The following is a 27,449-nucleotide window of genomic DNA, read 5'->3' as shown; positions in this document are numbered from 1 at the left end:
TGGTGATGATCTTTGTGGATAGGAATGTGCAGACACGCATCCTTTAGATCCACGGTAGTCATATATTGACCCTCCTAGATCATTGGTAAGATTGTCCGAATGGTCTCCATCTTGAATGATGGGACTCTGAGGAATTTGTTTAGAATTTTGAGATCCAGGATTGGTCTGAAAGTTCCTTCTTTCTTGGGAACCACAAACAGGTTTGAGTAAAAACCCAGCCCTTGTTCCGCAATTGGAACTGGGTGGATCACTCCCATTGTATGTAGGTCTTCTACATAGCATAAGAACGCCTCTTTCTTTGTCTGGTCTGTAGACAAACGAGAAATGTGGAACCTTCCCCTTGGAGGGGAGTCCTTGAATTCTAGAAGATATCCCTGGGATACAATCTCTAAGGCCCAGGGATCGTGCACATCTCTTGCCCAGGCCTGAGCGAAGAGAGAGAGTCTGCCCCCTACTAGATCCGGTCCAGGATCTGGGGCTACCCCATCATGCTGTCTTGGAGGCAGTTGCAGGCTTCTTGGCCTGTTTACCCTTGTTCCAGCCCTGATAAGGTTTCCAGGCTGGCCTGGGTTGTGAAGCGTTACCCTCTTGCTTTGTAGTAGGGGAGGATGAAGCGAGGCCGCTCATGAAATTCCGAAAGGAACGAAAATTATTTTGTTTGTTCTTTATCTTAAAGGACTTGTCCTGAGGGAGAGCATGGCCTTTTCCCCCAGTGATTTCTGAAATAATCTCTTTCAATTCAGGCCCGAAGAGGGTCTTTCCTTTGAAAGTGTCAGGATTTTACCATTCTGTACCTTTAACAACTAATTATCATACTGCTATTTAAGGCTCCACCTACTGTTGAACGTTGCTTGGTAATTTGTTCAGTCACCCACTGTTCCTGAACACTTCGCACCCAGCTATTCCCTCCTGTCTAAGTTGGGATTTCCTGCTTCTGATACTAGTCCTTGTTACTCAAGTCTTGTGGTTTTGCAGCTCCACAACTTTGTTCCTGTCTCTCTCGCTGCTTGCTTCCTGCTTACTCGCATGCTGGTCCGTTGGCGTGTGACGTCACTAGCTGAAACCGCAGCCGCCACACACTCTCACTGAATCTCGGCACACGCTGTGTGCATTTCTTCTCCGGTAACTCCGCTTCTGCTCCACTCTGAGGATACTATTTGGGAAGTCGGTTTGTATATAATATCATCTGGATTACCGGTCTGTATTACCAATTTACAAATAAGGATATCTTGCCTTTCATGTCATTTGCTACTGCTTGCCTCAAGTAATCAAGTCTACCTGCCATACTAAGCTATTAACCAGTTTATCTCATGCACTTGTTGTTACATGTACTATTCCGCTTGTGATTCACAATATTGACTTGCACAGTGACTTTTGCCGTATCTATCATTTGCCTAAATAGCACTACTCCATTTGCATTAACCTCTGATGAACTTTATGTGCTTAAACTGACTTTAACCAACGAAGCTACTTTGCACAACTCTATCTAAAGTGTGTGTGTGTGCCTGTGCAAGTTATGTAAATATTTTATATGTGTGTGATGCGAGTCTACAACTCATTTGGATGTGAATAAGCTTCTGCCTAAACTTTGGATTGTGAGTTATCCTACATTACCATACTATATTACTGTTTAGCTCATTTCCAACTCCTTTTGATATACCATCTTCACTCTGTATCCTACAGTAGTGACCCTCAGATCTATGAGCATAACAGGGTTCACACAAGTTAGATCTTAGTGAACCCGAGGTAAGGTGTGAGACTGAGTGGTCCTGCATGAACAAGGGTACTAGTTCATACCTAAACATTACATATTACCAAGCCTATAAAGATAACTAGTACTTTGTTTAATGGATATAACAGAGCTTTACAATAGGGTTGGCTCCCTAGCTCAAAGTATGGATCACATGATACAGGGACTAAGGGAGATACAATTGGAGAACCAAAATATCAGAAAATTCATAAATGAGCAGCTTGCCAGTAAACCTCCTGTAGCTGAAAATTCAGCTGAACCTTTAATTAGCCCTCCTGAAAAATTCTCTGGGGAGAGAGCTTTATTCAGGGATTTTAAGAACTCTTGTACACTGATGTTTACTCTGAAACCTAAATCATATCCAACAGATAGGGTCAGGGTATTAACTGTTATCTCATTCTTACGTGGTGAGGCCAGGTCTTGGGCTAATACCTATTATGAAAAGGATGATCCCATCTTAAATTCTCTCGATGCATTTTTTTCTGCCATGTCTCTGCTTTATGAGGATCATAATAAACAGAACACAGCAGAAACAGCTATTAGGTCCTTACGTCAAGGGAAGAGAGTCGTAGAAGAATACATCACAGATTTCAAACGTTGGGCACCAGACACTCAGTGGAACACTCCAGCCTTAAGGAATCAATACCGATTAGGTCTCAGTGAAGCAATAAAAGATGAGCTTGCACGTGGTATCATTCCTGATGATTTAGAAGCCCTCATGACACTTAGCATTGGTATAGACCGAAGATTAAGGGAAAGAAAATTTGAAAGATCCTTCAGTGATGCAAGTTACAGAAAACTACCCACTTATCATGCTACACCTTCAACCTTGCCAGCAAGGTCCCTTGATGAACCTATGGACGTAGCAGTGATTCGTGCTCCTCTAAAACCAGAAGAAAAAGCTAGGCGCAAATTATTGAACCTTTGTTTATACTGTGCTGACAAAGATCACACTGTTAAGGATTGTCCAACACTTCTTCGCCAAAAGAAGGGTAAGACACCTCCTAGTTATCATATAATCAATATGGTACATGATTTCACTTCTCATTTGTCCCTTCCTCTCTCCCTACAGTGGCATCACCGGAAGATAGACGTACAGGCCGTAGTTGACTCTGGCGCATCTGGGAATTTTGTAGATATTTCTTTTGTTGTTAAAAATAAGATCCCACTAATAAAAAAGAGTGTTTCACTTCCTATACGTTTAGTTGATGGCTCACTATTCAGTTCAGGTCCAATAACACATCACACCATTCCTATTACTGTAGTAACTAAGTCTGGTCATATTGAGCAATTGTCTTTCGATGTACTTCCCACTTCAGTATATCCTATGATACTTGGTTTGAACTGGTTAATAAGACACAACCCCACTATTTCATGGTGTGAGGGGTCTGTGATATTTGATTCAGCATTTTGTAAACATTCATGTTTTACCAAACACTCTTTATACCATTTATCTGTCAATGCCCTACCTGAATGTTACAAAGAATTTAGTGACGTTTTTGATAAGGTTGAGGCAGACACACTACCACCACACAGGACGTATGATTGTCCTATTGATCTCATACCAAACAGTACCATACCTATAGGACATATATATCCTCTTTCTGAGCCAGAATTAGCTCATTTAAAAAATTATTTGGATGATAACTTAAAAAAAGGCTTCATTAGACCCTCCACATCCTCAGTTGGAGCTTCTATGTTTTTTGTTAAGAATAAGGATGGTAGTCTTCGTCCAATCATTGACTATAGGCAACTTAACAAATGTACAAAGAAAAATAGATACCCCCTGCCTCTCATTCCTGAATTAATTGAACGGTTACGTGGTGCTGTAATTTATACAAAATTAGATCTTAGAGGTGCCTACAATTTGATTAGGATGAGAGCAGGGGATGAGTGGTTAACAGCCTTCCGTACACGTTACGGCCTTTATGAATACACTGTAATGCCGTTTGGTTTATGCAATGCACCGGCGACGTTTCAGTGTTTCATAAATGATGTGTTTCATGATCTCTTAGATGTATGTATTGTCATCTATCTGGACGACATTCTTATATTCTCGGAATCATACGAAAAACATGTGTCACATGTAAAGCAGGTTTTACTACGATTAAGAGCTCATCGTCTTTTTGCTAAGCTGGAAAAGTGTATATTCAATACAGATACAATTTCCTTTTTAGGATACAACATATCCCCTCTAGGTATCTCCATGGAATCTAACAAGGTGGATGCTATAACCAATTGGCCTGCTCCCCGTAATAAGAAAGAAATCCAGAGATTCTTAGGGTTCGCGAACTTTTATCGCAAATTCATTAAAGGGTTTTCACATATTGTTCAACCCTTGACTTACTTAACACGTAAACATATAAAATTTGTTTGGAATCAGTCAGCAGAAGATTCTTTCATTAGTCTGAAACAGAAATTTATTACAGCTCCGATTCTACAGTTCCCAGATCCCAGTTGTCAATACACCCTGGAGGTTGATGCTTCCGAGTATGCCCTTGGGGCAATCCTTTCTCAAAGAAAGTCTCCAACAGAACCTCTTCACCCAATATCTTACTACTCCAGAGTAATGACCTCTGCAGAAATGAATTATGGTATTGGTGATAAGGAGCTACTTGCTATCAAATCCGCCCTGGAGTTCTGGAGACATCTTTTGGAAGGAACACAACACCCTATTTTGATATATACTGACCATCGGAATCTTGAATTTCTGAAATCTAACAAAACCCTGACTTCACGTCAAGTCAGGTGGAGTCTTTTCTTTTCACGATTTGATTATATCATAACTTATAGGCCCGGCTCCAAAAATCTCAAGGCAGACTCTCTTTCTCGGAAGGATCCGAAACCTTCACATATAGAAACACCTGAATCTATCATACCTCCAGACAGAATAATCTGTTTAACTACCAGTTTTAAAACCACCCTAAAACAGCATCTCTCTCAGGACTCATCTTTGCAGCAACTTGGATTAAACAAACATCAGGACGGTTTGTACTACCATGACAATCTACTTTATATACCTGAAGCTCTTAGGGATGAGATAGTTGGTTATGCTCATGACTCTCTATTAGCAGGTCATCCTGGAGTTCATAAAACATTGCATTTATTAAAGAGAGATTACTGGTGGCCCAAAATGAATGACACAGTCACTCGATTTGTACAAAGTTGTCCCACATGTACCACTAAAAAACACCCACATAACCGCCCTTATGGTTACCTTCTTTCGCTTCCAATCCCAGACAGACCTTGGACAGACATCGCCATGGATTACATAGTGGACTTACCATCTTCATCAAATTTCAACACCATATTAGTGGTGGTTGATTTGTTTTCTAAAATGGCTCATTTCATCCCCCATAGGGGTCTTCCAACAGCTTCAGAAACTGCCTCTCTATTCTTAAACAACATAGTGAAACTTCATGGATTGCCTAAATCTGTCACTACGGATAGGGGGTCACAGTTCACATCCAGGTTCTGGACCCAGCTATGTCGTACCCTCAACATCTGTAGAAGACTTAGCTCCGCCTATCATCCCCAGACAAATGGGCAAACGGAAAGAACTAATCAGTCACTTGAGCAATATCTCCGCTGCTATTGTACTTTAGAACAAGATAATTGGCATTCACTGTTGGCCACTGCCGAATTTGCTCATAACAACTCACTACACTCCTCAATGAAAACCACACCATTTTTCATCAACTATGGGTTTCATCCATCGTATCATCCTACCTGTACGTCCGATTCTACACTTCCAATGGTAAATGATACAATCAATTCCATTGCTAATGGTTTTGCTTCTTTAAAAACAGTATTAGAAGTGGCACAAACTACCCAGAAACATCATTATGATTTACGCAGATCTAAACCTCCAGATTATGCTGTTGGCGACAAGGTCTGGCTTAGTACAAAAAACCTACGTTTAAAGATTCCTAGTAAAAAATTAGGTGCATTGTATTTAGGTCCGTATGAGATTATTAAAGTAATCAATCCTAATGCCGTGACTCTACAATTACCATCTACTCTGAAGATACATCCAACGTTCCATGTGTCCTTGTTAAAACCCTACTCCTTGGTCAGGGGTAACTTACAGAGTTCTTCTGTTGTTCCACAAGTCAGTGATGATGTTGAATATGAAATCGAATCTATCTTGGACTCCAGATACCTTCATGATCAACTACAGTATTTGGTAAGATGGAAGGGTTATGCTCCTGAGGAGGATTCGTGGGAGCCATCCTCAAACTTCTCTGCCCCCCAACTCCTTTCTCTGTACCATCGGAGAAATCCTGAACGTCCTGGTCCTTGATCCGCAGAGCGGCTCCTTGAGGGGGGAGTTCTGTCAGGATTTTACCATTCTGTACCTTTAACAACTAATTATCATACTGCTATTTAAGGCTCCACCTACTGTTGAACGTTGCTTGGTAATTTGTTCAGTCACCCACTGTTCCTGAACACTTCGCACCCAGCTATTCCCTCCTGTCTAAGTTGGGATTTCCTGCTTCTGATACTAGTCCTTGTTACTCAAGTCTTGTGGTTTTGCAGCTCCACAACTTTGTTCCTGTCTCTCTCGCTGCTTGCTTCCTGCTTACTCGCATGCTGGTCCGTTGGCGTGTGACGTCACTAGCTGAAACCGCAGCCGCCACACACTCTCACTGAATCTCGGCACACGCTGTGTGCATTTCTTCTCCGGTAACTCCGCTTCTGCTCCACTCTGAGGATACTATTTGGGAAGTCGGTTTGTATATAATATCATCTGGATTACCGGTCTGTATTACCAATTTACAAATAAGGATATCTTGCCTTTCATGTCATTTGCTACTGCTTGCCTCAAGTAATCAAGTCTACCTGCCATACTAAGCTATTAACCAGTTTATCTCATGCACTTGTTGTTACATGTACTATTCCGCTTGTGATTCACTATATTGACTTGCACAGTGACTTTTGCCGTATCTATCATTTGCCTAAATAGCACTACTCCATTTGCATTAACCTCTGATGAACTTTATGTGCTTAAACTGACTTTAACCAACGAAGCTACTTTGCACAACTCTATCTAAAGTGTGTGTGTGTGCCTGTGCAAGTTATGTAAATATTTTATATGTGTGTGATGCGAGTCTACAACTCATTTGGATGTGAATAAGCTTCTGCCTAAACTTTGGATTGTGAGTTATCCTACATTACCATACTATATTACTGTTTAGCTCATTTCCAACTCCTTTTGATATACCATCTTCACTCTGTATCCTACAGTAGTGACCCTCAGATCTATGAGCATAACAGGGTTCACACAAGTTAGATCTTAGTGAACCCGAGGTAAGGTGTGAGACTGAGTGGTCCTGCATGAACAAGGGTACTAGTTCATACCTAAACATTACAGAAAGGGATGTTCAAGAGTTTGGATTTTGACGACACATCGCCCTGCACGCTAAAATGGCAAAACCTGAATTCTTTGCCGCTAACTTAGCTAGTTGGAAAGCGGCATCTGTGATAAAAGAATTAGCCAGCTTAAGAGCCTTAATTCTGTCCATAATGTGCTCATATGAGGTCTCCGTCTGGAGCGCATCTTCCAGCGCCTCGAACCAGAAAGCAGCTGCAGTAGTTACAGGAACAATGCATGCAAAAGGTTGGAGAAGAAAACCTTGTTGAACAAAAATTTTCTTAAGTAAACCCTCTAATTTTTTATCCATAGGGTCTTTAAATGCACAACTGTCTTCAATTGGTATGGTTGTGCATTTAGCAAGTGAAGAAACAGCCCCCTCCACCTTAGGGACCGTCTGCCACGAGTCCCACCTGGAGTCAGATATGGGGAACATTTTCTTAAAAACAGGAGGGGGAACAAACGGAATACCTGGTCTATCCCACTCCCTAGTAACGATATCCGCAATCCTCTTAGGGACCGGGAACACATCAGTGTAAACAGGAACTTATAGGTACATGTCCATTTTACACAATTTCTCTGGAACCACCAAAGGGTTGCAGTCATCCAGAGTAACTAATACCTCCCTGAGCAATAAGCGGAGGTGTTCTAGTTTAAATTTAAAAGCCAACGTATCTGAGTCTGTCTGAGGAGCAACCTTTCCCGAATCGGAAATTTCTCCCTCAGACAGCACATCCCTCGCCCCCATTTCAGAGCGTTGTGAGTGTATATCGGATATGGCTACCAAAGCGTCAGAATGCTCAGAATCTGTTCTTAAAACAGAGCTATCACGCTTTGCAGGTAACACGGGCAGTTTAGATAAAAACACTGAGAGGGTATTATCCATAACTGCCGCCAAGTCTTGCAAGGTAAAAGAGTTAGACGCACTAGAGGTGCTAGGCGTCGCTTGAGCGGGCGTAACTGGTTGTGACACTTGTGGAGAGGTTAACGGGCTAACCTCATTACCTTCTATCTGAGAATCATCTAGGGCCACATTTTTAAGTGCAACAATATGTTCTTTAAAGTGTATAGACATATCAGTACAAGTGGGACACATTCTGAGAGGGGGTTCCACCATGGCTTCTAAACACATTGAACAAGGATTTTCCTTGGTGTCAGACATGTTTAACAGACTAGTAGTAAGACAAACAGGCTTAGACATCACTTTAATCAAGTAAAAACACACTTTGAAAAAAACGTTACTGTGCCTTTAAGAGATAAAAAGGCACACAATTTTGCAAAACAGTGTAAAATGCAGCAACATTTTTACAGTATGTACCTAAAGCATTAGTAAGATTGCACCACTAGCAATAAAAACGATTAACCCCTTAATGCCCAAACCGGATCGACAGTAAGCCAACAAACCAGTTAAAACAACTTCAGCACCTTGCCACAGCTCTGCTGTGGCCCTACCTACCCTTAGGAACCAGATTTGTGGGGAAAAAGCTTCTTATAGGCCCTCAAACTGCAGCAGGACCCTCCATGTGAAACAGCCTGAGCTTCTAGTCAAATATAACTGCGCATCTGAGGCGCAAAATTAGGCCCCTCCCACCTTACTCCGGTGCTGTGAGGCCTAAAGAAACACTTCTAAGTGTTTTAATAATAGCCATGTGGGTAACAACCCCTGAAAGAAACCCAAAGGAACCTTCAAAGTGTCTCAAAAAACGAAATTTTTCAATAAAAACCGTTTGCCATTAAGTAGTTTCAACCAGCATAAACTAGCCCTGTTATGTAAGCTTGCAATTCCATACTTAGTCTCTGAATACAGCTTACCCTTCCCTCATGGGGATATTATCAGTCTTTTCTAGCATTATCACAGTCTTGTCTAGAAATAAATGACTGAACATACCTTATTGCAGCCTAACCTGCAAATCGTTCCCCCCAACTGAAGTTTTCTTGCACTCCTCAGTCCTATGTGGGAACAGCAGTGGATTTTAGTTACAACATGCTAAAATCATTTTCCTCCCTGCAGAACTCTTCATCTCCTTTCTGCTAGAGAGTAAATAGTACACACCGGTACCATTTAAAATAACAAACTTTTGCTTGTAGAAAATAAAAACTACATTTCTAACACCACATTCACTTTACCCTTCCGATTGCTTAGAGCCGGCAAAAAGAATGACTGGGGGGTGGAGCTAGAGGGGGAGCTATATGGACAGCTCTGCTGTGTGCTCTCTTTGCCACTTCCTGTTGGGAAGGAGAATATCCCACAAGTAAAGGATGAATCCGTGGACTGGATACACCTTACAAGAGAAAAAAAGCCAAGAGGTGTTTAATGTCCTTTTAAGGTGCGCAATGGTACTTTCTATAGTATAATTTAAACAGGAGCTATAATTTTAAAGAATATGAGAATGCATTTCAACTATTTTGTATATAAATGTAGTGCACATTTGAGGCATGACTGGCATTGGGTTTATATGTGTATTCATTTCTAAGTGAGTAGGTATAAAGTTCTGAGTTTTTATATGTTTATTTTTCATGTCTGTCATTTATAGGTCACGTATCAGAAAATGAAGGCCCATATTATTTTATGTACCAACCTTACCGTATGTTAACACTTAAAGGGACATTAAACCCAAACATTTTCTTTCATGATTCAGACAGAGAATACAATTTTAAACAACATTCCAATTTACTTCTATTATCTAATTTGCTTCATTCTATAGATATCCTTTGTTAAAGAAATAGCAATGCACATGGGTGAGCCAATCACATGAGGAAAATAAGTGTAGCCACCAATCAGAAGCTACTGAGCCTATCTAGATATACTTTTCAGGAAGGAATATCAAGAGAATGAAGCAAATTAGATAACAGAAGTAATTTAGAAAGTTGTTTAAATTGTATTCTCTATCTGAATCATGAAAGAAAAAAATTGGGTTTAATGTCCCTTTAAACAAACCAAGTCTGAGTTTACATTCGCTGTGTAAAAACCAAGCCACAAAGTGTTAAACAATTTGGCTGGTGTAAAATGTTATCAGCTTCTGTTTTTGACTAGGTTTATATACTTCCTCATACCATGTTAAGTGTATGAAAATGTCATCAGTGCAACTCTACCCCATCATTTCATTTAATTTTCTGCAACTTGGTAGTTTTTATAAGACAATGTGTGCCTAAGGGCTAGATGTATCATTAGCCAAATGCCCTTATTGGTAGCAGGTTTGCTCATTTCAGCCTGCAACTGATATACTGTATATAAATCAGCGGTTTAAACACTCTGAAGCCCATTTATCAAGCTTCGGATGGAGCTTGAGGGTCCGTGTTTCTGGCAAGCCTGCAGGCTCCCCAGAAACACCAGTTATGAAGCAGCGGTCTAAAGACCGCTGCTCCATAAGCTGTCCGCCTGCTCTGAGCAGGAGGACAGACATTGCCGCCATTCAACCCAATCGAGTACGATCAGATTGATTGACACTCCCCTACTGGAGGCCAATTGGCCGCGAATCTGCAGGGGGCGGCGTTGCACCACAGCTCACAAGAGCTGCTGGTGCAGTGCTGAATACGGAGAGGTCCAACAGACCTTTGCTAAATAGGCCCCTCTAAGTTGGCGGATGAAAATGGCCCCAGAATCATTCGACCAGGGTGATTAACAAGCCCTACTCTCACGTGGTTGGTTTCACGAGGGTAGGGGGCAGGATTGCACCAGCCAATCAGCATCAATAGTTTGCTTTACTGTAATATTCTAGGATTTCACCATAACCTCATGAGATTTCATAGTAAACTTCCTTAAACTGAAGAGGGAAATAAAGTGTCTGTGCCAGCACATGCCAGATGCACGCTCCCTTGCAAGTCCTGGGACAAGCACCCAAAAGCACAATATTTTTCAGCTGTATATTGTAATGCGTTCAACCTCAGCTATGTGCAGCATTATGTAACATAAGGATACCTGTGAAAAAAGAAGGGAAATGAAAGGTTTATGCCCCTAAAGTTTTACTGACCTTACTGGTATAGCCATCCTCTTCGGAGCTGCATTTTATTTAAACTGCTTCACAGGCTCATTGTCTTATCACAGCATACCTGATCGCGCCATTCAACTAAATGTACCGCTGTCCTGCAAACTTCCAAGTTTACTGTTCCTTTAACACACCATTTATAATATGAGTGCAAATAGCTTTCCCTGCACTCGCCATTAAAAGTATAGGGTGCAATAAAAAAAAATTAAAGGGACACTCAAGTCATAATTAAACTATCATGATTCACATACAGCATGCACAGTTTTTTTATACTTACAGTTTTTGAGTCACCAGCTTCTACTGAGTATGTGCAAGAATTAATAGAATATATGTAAATGCATTTGTGAATGGCTGATGGCAGTCACATGATATAGGAGGAGTGGGAATAGACATAACTTTGAAATTTGTCAGTAAAAAAATCTACTACTCATTTGAAGTTCAGACTAAGGGGTAGATTTATCAATGTGCGGGCGGACATGATCCGCTGTAGCGGATCATGTCCTCCACACATCGATAAATGCCGACAGCATACGCTGTTGGCATTTATCATTGCACAAGCATTTCTAGTGAAATGCGTGTGCAATGCCACCCCCTGCACATTCGCGGCCAATCGGCCACTAGCAGGGGGTGTCAATCAACCCAATCATATCTGATTGGGATGATTGCTGTCCACTGCCTCAGAGATAATGGACAAGTTAAGGAGCTGCTTCTTAACTCCCGTTTCCAGCGAGCCAGAAGGGTCTAGCGGAAACAGATGCATACGGGGCTTGATAAATTGGCCCCTAAGTGCTATTGCATTGTTTTTTTATCATTCGTTGATTATGGAAATATACTGTAGCTACTGGTCCTTTAACCTTTTTTAACATCCACTTGTACTACCAGATTGGGAATTATTCTTAGCACATAACAGAGTGAAAGATATTGCACCCTGCTCTATCAATTGTGCTCCACTTGTAATCTAGGCCCTCATGAGTAATTCCATTTTGAATTTCAAATCCCTTTAAAGAAAATTGTTCAACGCTGTAGTGAGTTAAACAAAGCCCAAAGACAAACATGGTCCTGTACAGAAGATACAATTGAAACCAAGAACATGTTTTACAAAAGCCAGCAATGGCCTTGATTTTATGTGTACTCACTGGGCATTGTGCCAACACAAGTCCAAATACAATCCTATTGTTTAGGTTGGTATTTGTTCATATGTAACACGTCCTGTTTAGAATGGTGCAAATCCTGAATAAAATGACACTTGTTTTTGTCATTTTGTTTAAGTTTCCACCCACTAGAAATTAAAAAAAACAAACAAAAAAAACATTGGTGTTGAGTACAGTCATGTGAGCTTATCTTTAAGGATCTAGGCCTGGAGGTTTTTCTTTTTGTGGTATTGTGGGGGAATTCAGAAGCATTTAGTGACTGAGAAGGGAAGTAGTGTACTTACTGCCCAACAGTAATATAACCAATATATTACACAATGTTCCATGGTGAAAACCAAATCACCCACAAGTAACACATTGTAAACTATCAAATCTGTTACAGGAAAAAAACGTCTTCACTGCAAACTCACACGCAAACTCACACACGCACCCATATGCATACCTTTTTATGCATACACACTCACAAACTCATGCGCTCACACCTATATTTGTATTCATACACACATCCATATATGTACATAATATATACACACAAACACACTCGCATACAACCACTCACAAACTTATGCGCTCACACCTATTTGTATTCGTACACACACCCATATGTGTACATATATACACACAAACACACTCACACACAACCACTCACAAACTTATGTGCTCACACCTATATGTATTCATACACACACAGGCATACTCACAATGCATACACACACAATCTCTCTGACACACACGCACTCATATGTGTGTATATATACACACACAAAGACTCACAAGCTCATGCGCTTACACCTAAATGTATTCATACATGCACGCACCCATATGTATAAATACACACAAACAAAGACTCACAAACTCATGCGCTCACACCAATATGTCTTCATACACACACACTCCCATATGTATACATACACGCAAACACTCACACAGACACTCACACATGCATTCACGAACTCACATGCTCACACCTATATGTATTCATATCATACACACACAGACATACTCGCAATGCACACACACATAAGCTCTCACACACATAAATTCACAAACTCTCACACACACACAAAGACTCACAAACTCATGCGCTCACAAGTATATGTATTCATACATACACACATACTCACAAGTGCAGAAACACAAACTCACAAACACACCTTTATATATATATATATATATATATATATATATATATATATATATATACATACATACAGTATATATACCAAACAAACAAAGGTAAGTTCAACACTCTTGCAAATACACTGTCCAGTGCAATAATCTATGTAGAATAGAGTATCCAAGTGCAAGCACGCTGGAGAGGCCTGCCTACCTCTCATACATAATTCCACAAAAGTACAAAGGTAGCGTCAGCACTATTTTCTTGATAAAAAAAACTTTCTTTATTGAAGCAACATAGGGATAAAACAGCAACGTTTCGGGTCCACCTGACCCTTAATCATGCTCATGATTAAGGGTCAGCTGGACCCGAAACGTTGCTGTTTTATCCCTATGTTGCTTCAATAAAGTTTTTTTTATCAAGAAAACAGTGCTGACACTACCTTTGTACCTTTACGGAAATATATACATATATATATATATATATATATATATATATATATATATATATGGTACATACACATAAACACACGTACAAATGCCCAAATACACCAATACTCACAAACACATTCACAAACTCTCACACACACATACTGTATATATACACATACACAAACAAAAACAAACACATATACACACAAACATATGCAAACATATACACAAATATACATTCACAAATGTAAACACATATACACACATAAAAATGCGCACAAGCACACATACACAAACACCCTAACATACATGCACAAACTGACACACAGACATGGATATATACACACACACATGTACACATACTCACACAAATAAAATAAATACATATGTACTCACATACACAAACATATACAAAAATACACACACATATATACATATAAGCAGTCACGAACACACACATACATATACACACTCACAAATGCAATAAAATACAGTACATTCACACCTATATTAAAAAAAGGAAATTCTACTCCCTTTGCACTGCATACAAGGAACTGTAAAACAAAAACAGTTTCATTGCATGTGTATATATATATATATATAGAAATATACATACAGGTACATATTCCCAAATCCGGAATCCCAAAATTATTTCGAAATCCAATTTTAAAATGATTGAAAATGAAAATTTTCCCTATTAAAAGTTAGTTGATGTTTGTTTAAAACAACAACTACTTTCTGAGTACTGTGCTGCGGTATTTTTCTGATGGTACTAGGGATATAAAAGTATTAAAAAGGATATAAAACTACATTTAGGATGCATGTATAGGATGTATTATGACATGTAAATATTGCCTAAATGACACTTGGCCCGATATCTTCTCCCATTTTTTAGAAGCAAATATACAAATATTTTACAAACCAAACTATTCCAAGATCCAAACCTTCTCCGGACCCCTTTGAATAAAGGGTTTTGAGAGAGAGAGAGAGAGAGAGAGAGAGAGAGAGAGAGAGAGAGACTAAAATTACCCTATGGAACTCAAAAATGCACTATACTAGCCTATATTATTCAACCAAGAAGTTGTTAAATAATGTTTATGTCCTTTTAAATACATAAACTTATAATAATTGTGGCTATTGGATGATTTTTTTATTAGTATTTTTCTCTAATGTTCCAGCACTTAAAGGGATACTCAACCCAATTTTTTTCTTTCATGATTCAGATAGAACATGCAATTTTAAGCAACTTTCTAATTTACTCCTATTATCAATTTTTCTTTGTTCTCGTTATTTGAAAAAGCAGGAATGTAAGCTTACAAGCAGGCCCATTTTTAGTTCAGAACCCTGGATAGAGCTTGCTGATTGGTGGCTGCATTTAGCCACCAATTATTATTATCATTTATTTGTAAAGCGCCGCCAAAATTCCGTAGCACCAATCAGCAAGCACTACCCAGGTGCTAAACCAAAGATGGTCCAGTTCCTATACTTATATTCCCCCTTTTTCAAATAAAGATACCAAGAGAAAGAAGAAAAATTGATGATAGGAGTAAAATAGAAAGTTGCTTAAAATTGCATGTTCTATCTGAATCATGAAAGAAAAAATTTTGAGTTCAGTATCCCTTTAAGAGTTTAAAAACAGAAAAGAAAGATATTTTAAAGTATTATAAATACATTTTTAAAGTGGCAATATTGTAACAGTTAATTGCTGGTTTATGAGTACAGTATTAAAGCAATATAATTAGACATAGCTTGTGGTTTTTTGTAAGAGTGGAAGGGTCGTAACTTAACAAACATTAGCAGAGGCTACTATATTATTTATGGGAATATTCTGCAAGATTACAAATTGTGCGGTATGGCTATACCGCTGAAAAATTGGCTATTACGCAGAGAATGGCAGGTCTCCTGTATTACAAGTCGCGGCGGTACGGCTATATCGCTACCATTGTAGTCTTTACACAACTCTCCATTCCGTAGTCAAAAAATTACTTTTGAGTGTGGAATTTTGAGGTCTCCCATATTACAGGTTGTGCTGTCCGGCTATTACACTAGCATTATAGCTTATACTGCCACGATCCATTCCGCGATCTGAGACCAGTAGTTATGGATTTTGCTAAACAAAAATGTTTCACAAAATTCATAACAAAAATTTTACAAAGTACACTATCACCCATAAACTACATATTAACCCCTAAACCGCCATCACCCCACATCGCTACAACTATAATAAACCCATTAACCCCTAAACCGCAGCCCACCCACATTGCTACTACTATAATAAACCTATTAACCCCTAAACCGCTGGCCCTCCACATCGCAAAAAAATAAATTAAACTATTAACCCCTAAACCTAACACCCCCTAACTTTAAATTAAACTTACACCATAACTACCTTCAAATAAATAAAAACTTACTTGTGAAATTAAAAAAAAACCTAAGATTAAACTATAAATTAATCTAACATTACTATTTAAAAAAATTAAATAAAAAAATAAAAAATTACAATATTAAAAAATCCTAACACTACGAAAAATAAAAAAAACCTAACATTACAAAAATAAAACACACTAAAATGACGAAAAAAATATAAAAAACCTAAGCTACCCATTTGTTTGGGCAATCAGCTCTTTTGCACCCATAGAAAAAAAAAGCCCTAATCTAAAAAAAAAAAAAACACCTCAAAATTTTAAAAAAAAAACAACCTAACACTAACCCCAGAAAATGTACTCACTGTTCCTGAGGTCTAGACGGCGAAGATCTTCTTCAAGGGCGGCACCACCTTCTTCCCGGAGATGCGGATCGGTCTTCAGCGATGCACGGATCCAGAGCGCTGGTCCTCATCTGGAACCCTGATCCTCTTCAGCAGCAGTGGTCTTCAGCGACGTGGATCCTCCTCTTCATGCGATTGTCCGCCACACACTCAAGCTTGAATGCAAGGTACTCCTTTTATATTGGGGTAACGTTGCATTGCTATTGGCTGAAATATTCAAATCAGCCAATATTTATGACAGGAAGAGGATCGGCTGGAAGACAGAAGATGGAAAAAGAAAGAAGACAGAAGACGAAGAGGACCGCTATCATGAAGATGAAGAGGACTGCCCTGTAGGACCACCACCATGAAGAAAGAAGAGGAGCACCGACAGAGCTGATCACGTAGGAGCCAGAGTAAGGTTGGGTGAGTTTAATTGGGCAAAAGAGCTGTTAGACTATAGGGCAAGGCTCTACCAAATGCCCTTATCAGGGCAGTGCCCAACAAAATGCCATTTTCAGGGCATCTTTTTTAGGATAGTGTTGTTTTTTTTTTAATTTAGGATTTCTTAATCACTTGATCACTTTAGGGAAATGCCCTACAAAATGCTCTTTTCAGTGCAATTTTTAGAAAAAGTTTTAGTGTTAGTATAGGGTTTTTTATTTTGGTATGGGCCTTTTTTAAGGGGTCTTTAGTTTTAGGATAGACATAACTGTTTTTTTTAATTTTTTTGTAGTGTTTTTAATTTTTTTTGTAATGTTAGCCTTGTTATTTTGCATAAACTAGGTGGTGTTAGGTTAGGGGTCTTGGGGGGTTAGCTGTTAGGTAGTTAAGTAGGGGGCTAGTTTGTGTTGGAGGGTTGTGGTGGTTTAGAAGGTTAATATATTAGGGAAATGTGTGTATCAGGAGCGCTACAGCTAAAGGTGATAGGAAAAGAGACTATACACTTATCCAAAAATATGACATGGACAATTGCGTTTGCTAAAATCTGACATAAATTTATTGCACAATAGATATCAATAAAAACGGACGTCTCCGTAAATAAAAGTTCTTAGGTTGCCGCCATATATGTAATTTCAATTGTAGAAAAGAGTTCGTAGTATAGATATAAAACAGTCCAGTGTACACTTTAAATATCCTTAAGTAGGTGTTGGTTTTCTAGCAAACAAGGGCTTACCCCAAACTTTATTCACTCGATATCCTCCGTGAGTAAGTTACAGCCGCTTGCGTGATGACATCACTTATGTAGGCGCTGTCCCAGGCGGGCTCTCTGATTGGTCCAAATTCGGGACCAGCCGTCAGCGACAGTGGTGAATCTTTCAGCTATAATGTAGCGATCATCCGATGAGTAATACCTGCTCTTAGTGCTAACCAGCACGCAAGGTACAAAAATTAGAGTTGTAGGTAAGCCTGATTATCCGATAGAAAGTTCAGAGAGATGGTTGCAAGTTTTTTAATGGCTAATTATATTAGCGGTATTGCACAATCCTCAATGAACACTGTGGTAGCTCCAGCTACATATAATAAATATCAGTAACAGTTGCAGTACATCAACGCGTTTCTCCCTCTGCAGGGCTTTCTCAAGATGAATAATCTGCAACAGGTGTATCCTTATTTAAAGGTATAGCTTGTTTCTCATTGGTTATGAATCACCTGGGAGTATTACCTAAGGCGGTCTTAATATTTAAGATGGTATTGGCAAGTTACCATATAACCTAGGCAACTTAATATATGCAATCACTTCACATTGTTGCAAAAATTGCCTCTATTACTAGGTTTCACAGAAATCCCTCAAAAGTGGTCCTTAAAACCAATGTTGTATCTCTTTAAACAACTTTTAAATTATTTATATTAAAAATATCTATTAGAAACATTTATTAAAAAGACTAAATGAGTATTCAAATACATAGTAGTTATACTGTGGGTCTGAGTTAATACCATATGTCTCGTGTAGTAAAGTGCAATATTGTGCAATAAATTATAAATAGCTGTTATTAGTCAAATAAAAATGGAGAAATGTCTAGTTCAGAATTTAGACCGGCAGGGAACAAGGTATTGTGTCTGTAAATCAATTCTGCCTCTTTTATTTTCAAACATTTTTCTATATTTCCCCCCCTCCAATTCTGCTTAACTTGTAGTATTCCCCAATACTTTAGATCTTTAGTATTGCCATTGTGTACAGATTTAAAGTGTCTATATAGATTGGTGTCTACCACTCCCTTTTCAATACATAGCAGGTGTTCTCTTATCCTATCTTTGATCATTCGCTTGGTCTCCCCAAAATAAAATAAATTGCATGTGCATTTAAGAATATAGATTACCCCCTTCGTGGTGCATCTAATGCATTCTTTAATAGTGATTTCTTTTCCTGATTTTGGAATGATGATAACTTTCCTTTTATCACTATGTTTATATGCCTTGCATGAATAACAAGGGAAGAAACCTGATATTTTTCCTCCCTGTAAATCTTTTTGTGTGAAATTTAATTTCTGATTTATCTCACGTGAGCTAGGCGCAAGTATTGTTTTAATTTTTTTTGTCTTTTTAAAGATAAGTCTCGGTTTGTGAGGGAGTACATTTCCCAATATTGGGTCAGCTTTTAGTATTGTCCAGTGTTTATTTAAAATCCTTCTCATAATGAAATCACTATTAAAGAATGCATTAGATGCACCACGAAGGGGGTAATCTATATTCTTAAATGCACATGCAATTTATTTTATTTTGGGGAGACCAAGCGAATGATCAAAGATAGGATAAGAGAACACCTACTATGTATTGAAAAGGGAGTGGTAGACACCAATCTATATAGACACTTTAAATATCGAGTTTGGGGTAAGCCCTTGTTTGCTAGCAAACCAACACCTACTTAAGGATATTTAAAGTGTACACTGGACTGTTTTATATCTATACTACGAACTCTTTTCTACAATTGAAATTACATATATGGCGGCAACCTAAGAACTTTTATTCACGGAGACGTCCGTTTTTATTGATATCTATTGTGCAATAAATTTATGTCAGATTTTAGCAAATTTTAGCATGTCATATTTTTGGATAAGTGTATAGTCTCTTTTCCTATCACCTTTAGCTGTAGCGCTCCTGATACACACATTTTTCTGGTTATTTAATTTGCCTATTTCTTTCATGTAATTAGCAAGATTCCATGAGCTAGTGACGTATGGGATATACATTCCTACCAGGAGGGGCAAAGTTTCCCAAACCTCAAAATGCCTATAAATACACCCCTCACCACACCCACAAATCAGTTTTACAAACTTTGCCTCCTATGGAGGTGGTGAAGTAAGTTTGTGCTAGATTCTACGTTGATATGCGCTCTGCAGCAGGTTGGAGCCCGGTTTTCCTCTCAGCGTACAGTGAATGTCAGAGGGATGTGAGGAGAGTATTGCCTATTTGAATTCAATGATCTCCTTCTACGGGGTCTATTTCATAGGTTCTCTGCTATCGGTCATAGAGATTCATCTCTTACCTCCCTTTTCAGATCGACGATATACTCTTATATATACCATTACCTCTACTGATTCTCGTTTCAGTACTGGTTTGGCTTTCTACTACATGTAGATGAGTGTCCTGGGGTAAGTAAGTCTTATTTTCTGTGACACTCTAAGCTATGGTTGGGCACTTTTTTATAAAGTTCTAAATATATGTATTCAAACATTTATTTGCCTTGACTCAGGATGTTCAACGTTCCTTATTTCAGACAGTCAGTTTCATATTTGGGATAATGCATATGATTAAATCAATTTTTTCTTACCTTAAAATTTGACTTTTTCCCTGTGGGCTGTTAGGCTCGCGGGGGCTGAAAATGCTTCATTTTATTGCGTCATTCTTGGCGCGGACTTTTTTGGAGCAAAATTTTTTTTTTCTGTTTCCGGCGTCATATGTGTCGCCGGAAGTTGCGTCATTTTTGACATTTTTTTGCGCCAAAGGTGTCGGCGTTCCAGATGTGGCATCATTTTTGGCGCCAAAAGCATTTAGGCGCCAAATAATGTGGGCGTCTTTTTTGGCGCTAAAAAAATATGGGAGTCACTATTGTCTCCACATTATTTAAGTCTCACTATTTATTGCTTCTGGTTGCTAGAAGCTTGTTTTCTGGCATTTTTTCCCATTCCTGAAACTGTCATTTAAGGAATTTGATCAATTTTGCTTTATATGTTGTTTTTTCTATTACATATTGCAAGATGTCCCACGTTGACACTGAGTCAAAAGATACTTCTGGAAAATTGCTGCCTGGTGCTGGATCTACCAAAGTTAAGTGTATCTGCTGTAAACTTGTGGTATCTGTTCCTCCAGCTGTTGTTTGTACTGAATGTCATGACAAACTTGTTAATGCAGATAATATTTCCTTTAGTAATGTTACATTACCTGTTGCTGTTCCGTCAACATCTAATACTCAGAGTGTTCCTGATAACATAAGAGATTTTGTTTCTAAATCCATTAAGAAGGCTATGTCTGTTATTCCTCCTTCTAGTAAACGTAAAAAGTTGTTTAAAACTTCTCATTTTTCAGATGAATTTTTAAATGAACATCATCATTCTGATTCTGATAATGGTTCTTCTGGTTCAGAGGATTCTGTCTCAGAGGTTGATGCTGATAAATCTTCATATTTATTTAAAATGGAATTTATTCGTTCTTTACTTAAAGAAGTCTTAATTGCATTAGAAATAGAGGATTCTGGTCCTCTTGATACTAAATCTAAACGTTTAAATAAGGTTTTTAAATCTCCTGTAGTTATTCCAGAAGTTTTTCCTGTCCCTGATGCTATTTCTGAAGTAATTTCCAGGGAATGGAATAATATGGGTAATTCATTTACTCCTTCAAAACGTTTTAAGCAATTATATCCTGTGCCATCTGACAGATTAGAGTTTTGGGACAAAATCCCTAAGGTTGATGGGGCTGTCTCTACTCTTGCTAAGCGTACTACTATTCCTACGGCAGATAGTACTTCCTTTAAGGATCCTTTAGATAGGAAAATTGAATCCTTTCTAAGAAAAGCTTACTTGTGTTCAGGTAATCTTCTTAGACCTGCTATATCTTTAGCAGATGTTGCTGCAGCTTCAACTTTTTGGTTAGAAGCTTTAGCGCAACAAGTATCAGATCATAATTCTCATAGCATTATTAATCTTCTTCAACATGCTAATAATTTTATTTGTGATGCCATCTTTGATATCATTAGAGTTGATGTCAGGTATATGTCTCTAGCTATTTTAGCTAGAAGAGCTTTATGGCTTAAAACTTGGAATGCTGATATGTCTTCTAAGTCTACTTTGCTTTCCCTTTCTTTCCAGGGTAATAAATTATTTGGTTCTCAGTTGGATTCTATTATCTCAACTGTTACTGGAGGGAAAGGAACTTTTTTACCACAGGATAAAAAATCTAAAGGTAAATTTAGGTCTAATAATCGTTTTCGTTCCTTTCATCACAATAAGGAACAAAAGCCTGATCCTTCATCCTCAGGAGCAGTATCAGTTTGGAAACCATCTCCAGTCTGGAATAAATCCAAGCTTTTTAGAAAACCAAAGCCAGCTTCTAAGTCCACATTAAGGTGCGGCCCTCATTCCAGCTCAGCTGGTAGGGGGCAGATTACGTTTTTTCAAAGAAATTTGGATCAATTCCATTCACAATCTTTGGATTCAGAACATTGTTTCAGAAGGGTACAGAATTGGCTTCAAGATAAGGCCTCCTGCAAAGAGATTTTTTCTTTCCCGTGTCCCAAAAAACCCAGCGAAGGCTCGAGCATTTCTGAAATGTGTTTCAGATCTAGAGTTGGCTGGAGTAATTATGCCAGTTCCAGTTCTGGAACAGGGGCTGGGGTTTTATTCAAATCTCTTCATTCTACCAAAGAAGGAGAATTCCTTCAGACCAGTTCTGGATCTAAAATTATTGAATCGTTATGTAAGGATACCAACATTCAAAATGGTAACTGTAAGGACTATCCTGCCTTTTGTTCAGCAAGGGCATTATATGTCCACAATAGATTTACAGGATGCATATCTGCATATTCCGATTCATCCAGATCACTATCAGTTTCTGAGATTCTCTTTCCTAGACAAGCATTACCAGTTTGTGGCTCTACCGCCTAGCAACAGCTCCAAGAATTTTTACAAAGGTTCTCGGTGCCCTTCTGTCTGTAATCAGAGAACAGGGTATTGTGGTATTTCCTTATTTGGATGATATCTTGGTACTTGCTCAGTCTTCACATTTAGCAGAATCTCATACGAATCGACTTGTATTGTTTCTTCAAGATCATGGTTGGAGGATCAATTTACCAAAAAGTTCATTGATTCCTCAGACAAAGGTAACCTTTTTAGGTTTCCAGATAGATTCAGTGTCCATGACTCTGTCTTTGACAGACAAGAGACGTCTGAAATTGATATCAGCTTGTCAAAATCTTCAGTCACAATCATTCCCTTCGGTAGAGAAGGAGATAGAGAGGGCGCCACATAGTGTGATATTGTTTTATGCAGAATGGTAGAAATCTGTAGAGGTGATGTGCTTACCAGAAGATGTTGTACTGTGCTGTGACCAGTACTATCTCGCCTGCTAGCACTTAAATCAGTGGCTAGTACACTGCCAAACAGAGTCTTTCCTGGGGCTCTTCCTTTAGGCTGTGGGCTCCAAAGATATCTCCGGTATTGGCTGTGAGCAAGTCTTTGTTTTGTTACTTTGAATTTTGGCTCAGTATTGTTATATGAAAGAATGTGTACAACTTCCAGAATTAAAAGAATTTAAAAGGCTTTATTATAACGCGTTTCTCAACCTCCAAGGGTCGTTTCATCAGATATCAAAGCGGATAAAAAATGTTATATGTTCTGACATTATATACACATTTGTTAACTAAAACGGAAGTTGTCATGAAGGATTTTGAACCAATGAGAATACATTGTAAAACTCCAACTGAGAGGCCAATCAAAGGCTCACAGCTGTTACAATTATAGAGGAATTAATCGGCATTGAATAGCAATAAAAAATGTAAATGCTAGATGTTAATACATTGTAAGACTCAACTTAGAGGCCGAACATAGGCTCACAGTTGTTAGAATTGTAGTGGATTTGATCAACATTAAATGACAATACTAAATGTAAATACTAAATATTAAAAAGTGAAACACCGCTGTATAAATCTACCAGCTTTGTCAGCATTGCTGAGCCTAATAAAAAGAAAAGTGGAAACAATTTATCTACTGCTAATTTAAAAATTGTTGTAAACATTGTGTATGAATGAGTGTTTTCCTAAATGATTGAAATAGTGATTAATCTAGGTGATACACCATTTCATAAATCAGCTCGTGTATTAACAAAAAATCACGGCTGTTAGGTGGCAGAAAACAAAATTGTTGTGAATGGTGTGTATAAATGTATGTTTTGTTTGATGATTAAAGCAATTTTATATGTCGGCTCACGATTGATATGGACTCACTACTATTGTATAGTGATGTGTAGGACATCGTGACCGAGTGTGTAATTAGTGTCAGCTCAAGGGTTAATATGAACTCTCTGCTGCTATATAGTCTAAAACAGCAGTGTGTGATTGACCTCAGTGATGCCCAATTTTATAAATAAGCTTGTGTGTTATCAAAAAGTAACGGCTTTCAGATGGCAAAGAACAGAATTGTATAATGATTAGTTAAAAGAAAGATATATACCCAGAGGACCTTCTAAAATTTAATTTAATAAAAGTTATCCATAAATGGAATATCTAATTTATTAAAATCTGTTTTCGAAAATTTGAAGCCTATGATTATTAAATCTTATTATCAGTTTGGTATTAACGACAAATGTGATTAAAAAAAAAAAAAAAATAATAAAAAAATAAAGAAAATTTTAATAAAAGAATTATATATAATTTTAAATATTCACTTCTCTACGAATCTTTTTTGACTTTTGTATTCTTAATGGATTTGATAGGAGTGTGTTTGATGAACTTATGTAAATACTAATTAATTTGATATGACTTATGTTGAATTTGGTTATGTGAATAAAACTTTAAATATATGTATGTGCGCCGGGAATATTAAATTGTGTTAAAACACCTAGTGAAAGATAAACCTAAAATAGTGTATAGGAGGGCTCCAACTCTAAGAAGTAAACTAGCTCCCAGCAAAAAAGTCAAACATATTCAAGGTAAAAACAAAAACCAGACTCAGACACGTAACAAAGGATTATTTGGTTTATGTGGGATGTATAAATGTGGCAAATCGGGATGTGGGACATGTAAAATCATTAAATCTGGTATAAAAAATTTCAAATCCACAACAACAGGAGAAAACTTTCAGATCCCTATTTTTTTCAATTGTGAATCCTCCTATACAGTATATCTTATGGAGTGTATTTGTGGCCTTCAGTATGTAGGTCGTACATCTAGAAAATTGCGCACTAGGTGGGGTGAACATCATCGCAATTGCAAAAATTCCAAGAAAAAGAACATCAAACATAGCATACCCCACCATTGCCTTACAAAACATAATGGAAATCCATATATCTTCAAATATATCCCCATTGATTTCGTCCCAAAAAATAATGATTATAACAGATTAACTAGACTCAGACAACGTGAGACTTTTTGGATCTATCGATTGAAGACACTATACCCACTGGGATTAAATGCCAATCTGGATTTGGCAGCCTTCAATTGATAGATTCCACCATCATAGCATACTAACACAATGATCATCCCTTTTCCCATCATCCTTAATCCCACCAATCATTTACACATTTATTAGTAGTTTTTTTATCTGAATACTACAACACTCAACCATCAGGTTTTCTTCTGATTATAATAATACCCTTCCAGAGCCAACCACATTCATCCTCCTTTTCCTCACTCTTTTGCCATCTGGTATTACCATATAGCTACTTGCCTATTCTATAGTTTAGTACATTTCCTTTCCCAGACACATTCTAACAAGAACCGATACACCATCTAGCATATCCATATTACACACATATCATTATATTACATACACTATACATATTTCCACCATACATTACACATACATTCATCAGACACATATACCACAAACACATATCATAGACACTTTTCACATACACAAGCCAGCTCACATCTACCCATAAACACATCTAGCAAGTATTCATATACCATTGATCTTACAAACATCACATACATATTCAAGCATTACATTATCACATATATCTCCACCATACACTATGTCCTATTTAATTATTCGTATACATTACAATTATTTATTACACATACTACATACACATACACACTTTTTCACTTACAGTCCACTGTTTAACATTATAGGATGACAAACATTATATATATACTATTTCTATTATTTATCATTAATGTTTAGTTTATATTAAAATCATCTTCACAATCCCCTTCTATCTTATATATACTCATACAACATTACATCTAACATTGAATCAGTTTGGAAGCCACATTTATTTATACTCATACAACATTACACCTAACACTGTATCAGATTGGAGGCCACATTCGTAGCAGTATATATTTAATAATTTACATTACAAACATATACAAATATCGTTATTTTTAGACACTAGAATATAATGAGATATAAACACCACAAAACAATACATTTATACAACTAATGGTTCATTTCTATGTAACACGTCCATTTCAACATACAAGTTAAAGTTACATGAATTATGGCTTTAACTACATAACAAGAAGATTATAAGTCAGTAGATATTGAAATAAAAATGTTTACAGGGGGGCAAAAAGACCAAACGAAATATTTACAAGGGTAGACAATTCAACGTCTAAGACCCACGATATTTGATGATAATATGAATTATTAGGATTCGAGAAATACATCTAAAAAACAAACAACACCTTAGATATATTTTTGTTTTATATTTTATAATACGAATTATTAGGTTTCGAGAAATACATCTAAAAAACAAAAAAACAAACAACACCTTAGATATATTTTTGTTTTACAAAATTATGCTCTGTAACACTTTGATACTGACATATTTTTAAATAACACAAAGAGCTCATTATAATTCAACAATTTAATATTCCCAGCGCACATACATATATTTAAAGTTTTATTCACATAACCAAATTCAACATAAGTCATATCAAATTAATTAGTATTTACATAAGTTCATCAAACACACTCCTATCAAATCCATTAAGAATACAAAAGTCAAAAAAGATTCGTAGAGAAGTGAATATTTAAAATTATATATAATTCTTTTATTAAAATTTTCTTTATTTTTTTATTATTTTTTTTTTTTTAATCACATTTGTCGTTAATACCAAACTGATAATAAGATTTAATAATCATAGGCTTCAAATTTTCGAAAACAGATTTTAATAAATTAGATATTCCATTTATGGATAACTTTTATTAAATTAAATTTTAGAAGGTCCTCTGGGTATATATCTTTCTTTTAACTAATCATTATACAATTCTGTTCTTTGCCATCTGAAAGCCGTTACTTTTTGATAACACACAAGCTTATTTATAAAATTGGGCATCACTGAGGTCAATCACACACTGCTGTTTTAGACTATATAGCAGCAGAGAGTTCATATTAACCCTTGAGCTGACACTAATTACACACTCGGTCACAATGTCCTACACATCACTATACAATAGTAGTGAGTCCATATCAATCGTGAGCCGACATATAAAATTGCTTTAATCATCAAACAAAACATACATTTATACACACCATTCACAACAATTTTGTTTTCTGCCACCTAACAGCCATGATTTTTTGTTAATACACAAGCTGATTTATGAAATGGTGTATCACCTAGATTAATCACTATTTCAATCATTTAGGAAAACACTCATTCATACACAATGTTTACAACAATTTTTAAATTAGCAGTAGATAAATTGTTTCCACTTTTCTTTTTATTAGGCTC

Source organism: Bombina bombina, chromosome 4 (assembly GCF_027579735.1).
Source record: "Bombina bombina isolate aBomBom1 chromosome 4, aBomBom1.pri, whole genome shotgun sequence".
Taxonomy (NCBI): domain Eukaryota; kingdom Metazoa; phylum Chordata; class Amphibia; order Anura; family Bombinatoridae; genus Bombina; species Bombina bombina.
This window is presented reverse-complemented; position numbering follows the sequence as displayed.